We start from the raw sequence: 6442 nt of genomic DNA, 5'->3' as shown, positions 1-6442 counted from the left end.
TTTTTTTGGGCTGTTTTCTAGATAATGTTGACTAATAAGTTAACGCGGCTTTTACTTTATGAAAAAGCAAAGGAAAGTGGACCAAAAGTGGATTAAAGACTCGCGGTCCCATTCTATGTCCAACAACTTTATGCCCTTGACCACTCCTTCTTGCTTCGACTTTAAGTCTCTGCACCGACGGCAAACCAATAATTAAAAAAATATGAAAAATAATGATCTGACAAAAATATTTATAAAAGGTCAGATGAATAATGTATTCATGTATATATTCTACACCAGGTTGGATTTTTGTAGGGGTCGATGGAGTGGAATGCATCTTTAAGATTGCCTGATTAGTTGTTCATGTACGCATAAGTTAACCTGAGCATACTTTAATAATTAAAATAAAAAAACATAAAAATAAAAATTCAAGAACCAATATTTTATAGTGATAATTTTTTTATTCAATATATATTTTTTTTTTTTTGGAAAATGTATATGTGCAATGTTTCTTGAAATATTTATACAGTTCTTTATAAGCAAATGTTATATTTAAAAAATAAATAAATCATAATATCTATATATTTTTCAATCTAATTATATTATTTTGACAATTTATTATAAAACTATTTTTCTCACTGCTAATAAATATTTTAAATTATTATAATTGTTAAACAAATAAGTTTGCAGGTTTTTAAGTACAATAGACAATATTTTTAATTGTTTTTTTTTTAACAAAAAAAGTTTAGATATAAATATTTTTAAAATAATAACGTTATTGTCTCCACGTGATATCTAATTTGCATTTTATCCTATATCTGCAAGCTTATATAATAAAATGACCATCAATGTTCTATAAGCTTTGCACATGATTTTTTGTCAAGGATTTCACATAAAATTGTAAACAATATTTATGAGTTTATGGAGTTAAATGCCATATATATATATTAAGGTACCAAAATATAATAACTGGTAAAGATCAAGGATATTTGTGCACCCTTCTAATTTTGTCAAATTTGTATATAATAGTATTTATTAAAAAAATTAACTTATCTATATTTACACTTATCTATATTTACACAATATATATCTATCTATGTACATAAAAAGCTCATGCCCCTCTCATTTTTTTTTTTTAAGAGATTTCAAAGAAAATTATAAACATTTATGAGTTCATCAAAAAAGAAAAAATTAAGGCACTAGAATATAACAACTTGTAAAGTTTAGCGATGCCTTTGTGCTAATTACCAATGTATAACAGTTTTAATAAAAAATATTAAATATAATAATATATATTTATTTATTCAGTTTTGTTATGTAGAAGAACAAGTTTATTTCATAAGATAAAAATCTAATAACAAAAATAATTTTGAAAAGGTCAATTTTGTGCCACAGTGGATATGCCGTTATGTAACATGTCTACATATTCTGGCACAAAAATGATCCTCCCAAAATGATATTTGATATTAGATTATCAACTTATGACATAAATATGATTTTCTATATAGTAAAATAATTATTTATTTTTTTTAAATATATATCATCTTCATGGATGACTACACTCGTCCTGCTTAGTTTTTTTCTTTTTTAACTATTTTTTGTTTATTTTAAAATAATATTCAAATAAAATACAAGTTGTGCCCCCTCTCAATTTCCCTTTATGTACGATTAAATTAGTTTGCAATTTTCTTTTTTTATTTTAATAATTTTTTTTTCAATGATTTATCTAATATCTATAATCAGGTTAAATCGTTGGAGTTGCAGTCTACAATTAACACAACCAACACCTTTTTGTTGCTTAATATGGTTATTTCAGTACTAACAAATGTTCATTGCTAAACGTATTACATTGTTAATTTTGTTTTCTTTTATATTATTTTTGGAAATTTTAAAAACCTTCAACAAGCAACAAATTGGTCACTTTAATATTCGCTGAAGGTCTTTACCTAAATATTTTTTATTCAATTTTCTATAATTTAAAGCATTAGCAACCCTAGAACTGTCCATTGATATGCACTTTTACTGATCCTAGAACTGGTCATTGATATTTAGTTATATTTATTTCCACTGACAGATTCATATTTAAGCATATTAATTTATTAATCAATCAAATAAATAATAATATGTGTATATTTGATAAATAACATGATAAATTAAATGATGCATATAATATTATTAGAATATATACATATATATATACACAAATTGGAGGCAGTGAAAAAAGCTGCTAGCAGGTGGTTATCTTGCTGATGAAGTAGATGACAATAAAACTAAATAATATTTAGTCATACATATATATGCTACGAAATTTTCATTCTAATGTAAGCAAACATTGAACGTGTTCTAACTCCCAATATGATCACAAAACGTAACAGAACAAAATGCGTCTCAACTTTCCTTGAATTCTTCATTCTTCTACCCCTGTATATATAACTAGTTGATAATGGACAAACAATATTAGTTTGTAGGACAAACATCAAAATTCTAGCTAGCTTTATGATCATCACAATGTATCACTCACCACAATCAACACAAAATACCCTCTTCAACAGAGGCCTCTGCTTTTTCACCAATCGGATTTTGGAAAATGAAGCTGCAAAGGGCTCGAATTTCGTGGCCTCTCCTTTTACCCTTACATGTTATGCTAATAAGCTTGATTGAGGCAGGCTCAAAAGGCCAAACTCTGTAACAGCTTCTTCACTTTTTGGGATCAACCAGTGTTCTTGATCTTGATCTGTTTCTTCAGGTGGTCCACTCTTGTCCTTCGTCAATGGTGCTTGGCTATATCAGAGGTTCACTTTGAAGTCATCTTTTGAAGAGATTGTCAAAGGTCCTGACAGAGCTGAGCACAAAGACTACTAAAAACTTTATTGTGTTTGTGTTAAAAAAATAAGAAAATAAAAAAAATACACTAACAACTCTTGAGTCTTATCAATATTAGATGGTCTTGATTATCAAGAAAAACACAACTACTTGGCCAATGATTACAAGAATTGAATCAAACACAATCATAGATGCAATGCATCTCCGGTTGAGAACATCAAATGATAATCCTCAAGTGAACAGGACATCACATGAAAATTGGTAATTAAGGATTTAATTTTGTTCTAATTTTCAAAAACTAAAACCTTAATATGAAGAAAGATAATCTGTAAAAATAGTCAATTGAATTGCAGTATCCATATCCCTTGCTAAAAATATATCAAATAATAATAATAATAATAATAATAAACAATTTGTTGGGTTGTTTACAAATTTAACGTTTACATCCATAAACCCATACTTGCTAAATCGTTTTGCAAAAACAAAAGCTGTTGGGTTGTTTAAATCCTACTAAGGTGCTCAAATGTTTAGTAGAAAAATTAATCAACTTTTGAAACTCCTCTAGTAAAAATAAAATAAAAGGAAATAAAATAACTTTTTGAAGTCCTTTCCCTTCTAAAAAATAAAAGGAAACTTAATATCTGTAACCCGCCAATATTTATCAACAAAAAAACCTTTTTTGAGAAGCCACCCTAAAATACAAAGAAGAAAAAACAAATTTCTTTTAAAATTCATTTATTGTTTAAAGGTTAAAGGTGCTAGATTCTTTTTTCATTTTTGGGAGAAGAATTTATTTTAAAAACTTGTTTTATTGTTCATATACAAACAAATATGGGTATAACAACATTTTACTCTCTTTTACTACTTCTGCATCTTGGCTCCTAGAGTACAAAATCTTCAACATTGTATCTTGCACCATTATTTTTTCTTCTACTAAATCCAACCGCGCATTTTGTTAAATGAATTTGATGAAATTAAACATCAAAACTCATGTGATCTTGAATAAAAACTGTTTTGTTTTATTTTAGTTTACTTGTACACAGTATACGTGGTTTTATCTTTTATTCTTTTGAAAAGACAATAGAATGCCAATAGAATGATAGAATGCCAATAGAATGCATGCTTAGTTTTGCAAACTTTATTAAAAAAAAAAATTATGATTGGAATAAAACAGACAGAAATAGGAGTATAAGGGGCACCGCGAAGGGGTTTTAATTTGGATTACCCCGACAATTTAAGAACATGGAGCTTCGATTGGCCTTCCGAAGATGAAAAGTATGAATTATATTATAATAAATTTTTCTATTGGACGTCAAGAAAGAGAAATATGAAAATATATTTGATTACCTAAAAACCTAAACAAAAATTAGCTAATGTTGAGCTTCCGTTTCAACAGTTCAACCCACACCGCGTAATAACGAAACAACCCGAATTTATTTATTTTTTTTAAAAGGTAATTTTGAAACAAATATTTTTTTGTCTGGTTAAAAAAGTTTCATGCATGGTATTGGTCAAGTGTTGATGTCCTAATCCTATCCCACCTCCACACACCATACCATGCCCAGCAACAAATGCTAAATTCTGGCTGATATTCAAGCTTTACTAGGTAAACCACTGTACTACTTTTGCGAGCTTATTGAGAATCAAACCCATGATCAAGATATACATTGTTATATATACAATTTATATACATGCACAACAGTTTTGAGCTATAAGATTATTATGTAAATTTAAATAAAAAATAAAAAAACGAGCAAAAAGCCGACCATGCAAATGATTGTTGCTCATGAAACTATAAGCTTGAAGCAAATCAATTACATCCAAGCTCCCCATCCAGGAAACATATGGCATAGACGCTCAGGATCAATCGCATCTTGTATCAGTTTTTGAACCTGTGCACAACTCCAATTTTGTTTTGCATAAGACACCAATTAAAAGGAACATAATAGAATCTTTAGCTTTGTTCGGTTTTGTATAAAAGAAATTGTGTTTATTTTCATCTTGCTTCCAATTTCCAAAAACAAATCAACCTCGACCATATATTCAACACCAACCGAACAAGTTCATCCGCAAAAATGAAAAGGAAACATGCATTTACTAACAAGACATTGAGTTCTATTAAGTTAGAAAGTGAGCAGAATATCATGAGATAGTATCCAAAAAATAATCACCTACCCATGTAAGCTTCGCATTTCACCTCCTTCATATCCATCTAATTTTTGTTTGACTCGCAACAATGCATGTGCCGCATCCTTGTTTCCTTCGTAATCATCTTGTGAGCCTTCCAAGCTTGTCTCCAGATCATCATCCATCTCCTTGTCACAAATGTTAAAAGGCAGCATAAGCAAAGATTTAACGTTCTAGAATATGATGAAATGTCTGCATTAAACACTCGATGCCTAGCATATCCGCTGGTGCCTAAGTCATTGGAGCCACTTTTATATTGTATTGTTGTTGATCAATTTCAATAACAATAAAATAGATGGTTACAAAACCTTCTCAGCTTGTGTTTGTGTTTTACTTTAATTTGCTTATATGATATAGACAATTTAAATCCATCTATCAAGTTTTTTAACACTACGGCTTCATGCGATGGCCAACTGCATTCCGAAATTGAATTTCATTTGCATATGCTAAAGATTTTGGTGACAATAGAATACCTTCTGACGCTGCAAAGCCTTTAGAGGAGATCAAACCCACTTATAGAGTGGATCATGGATAAAAACCTACAGAGAATTTGCATTTGATATCAGAGTAGGGAAAAAGAAAAAAAAGAACAAAAAAAAAAAAAAAAGAAAGACCACATTAAGGTTTCATTAATCATTCAAGGCAATTCGGCTTGGTAACTTACTTCAACAATGGTCATTAGAGCTTCTTTATTTGCCCTCATAACAGAAAGAGTTTCTTCACAACTCCTTCTGAAAACCCCTTCAACACCTGTAACTCCCATGCCATCAATGATGTCTCTTGTAATGATGTCTCTTGTAAGCCTGACCGGAACCTGCAAATGTTGAACAATAAGTAGGAAGAGTGAATCTTATTACAAGTGTAATTCACAAGGCCGATAAAGTATACTATCCTAACACAAAAAAATGTAGTCAAAAAGGAAAGTCATAGCTTTAAAAGCACAAACTCGTTCTGGTGTCTTGAGCATCAAGCCTTTCTCAAAGGCAAATGTTGAGCATCAAGATCTATGTAACAACTTCTGCAGTAGCTTGATTGATTAAGATATTCATAGAATGTCGATCTCCAAGACCAACAATATAACCAACCTGTATATGGAACAAACTTTTCAGCATAAAGAAACAAATACATAGATTTTGCCTTGAAATTTAGCTAAACTAATTACGGAACGTAGAAGCATTTTCCCCTTTAGAACAAAAACCATCAATTACTGGCCAGTGAACCTGTCATCAAGGCATATACGTATGTTTTTCTTTGCATTGCATGATCAGCACTTCTGTTATGGTTTCCATTAAGGAAATCTAAAGTTCGAAAAATAAAAAGAAAATTAGCAAGCCACTTCAACATGAGAAGGGCATGATGGGCTAGAGGCCATATGCTTTCATCTGCATCTACCTTTTTGCCATGCATGAATATATTAAATTACCAAAAAAAAAAAAAAAGGAAAAGGAAAAGG

General features: G+C 29.8%; 1 long non-coding RNA gene across 1 annotated transcript; it reads right to left on the bottom strand.

Moving 5' to 3' along the window:
* Positions 1–4400: 4400 nt before the first annotated feature.
* On the bottom strand, positions 4401–5454 carry LOC132800497 (uncharacterized). The gene is made up of 2 exons (XR_009635625.1): positions 4974–5454; positions 4401–4694 (listed from the first exon to the last, which is right to left on the bottom strand). It is a non-coding gene; the product is annotated as an uncharacterized LOC132800497 (long non-coding RNA).
* Positions 5455–6442: the final 988 nt, after the last annotated feature.

Source organism: Ziziphus jujuba, chromosome 2 (genome assembly GCF_031755915.1).
Source record: "Ziziphus jujuba cultivar Dongzao chromosome 2, ASM3175591v1".
Taxonomy (NCBI): Eukaryota; Viridiplantae; Streptophyta; class Magnoliopsida; order Rosales; family Rhamnaceae; genus Ziziphus; species Ziziphus jujuba.
This window is presented reverse-complemented; position numbering and strand designations above follow the sequence as displayed.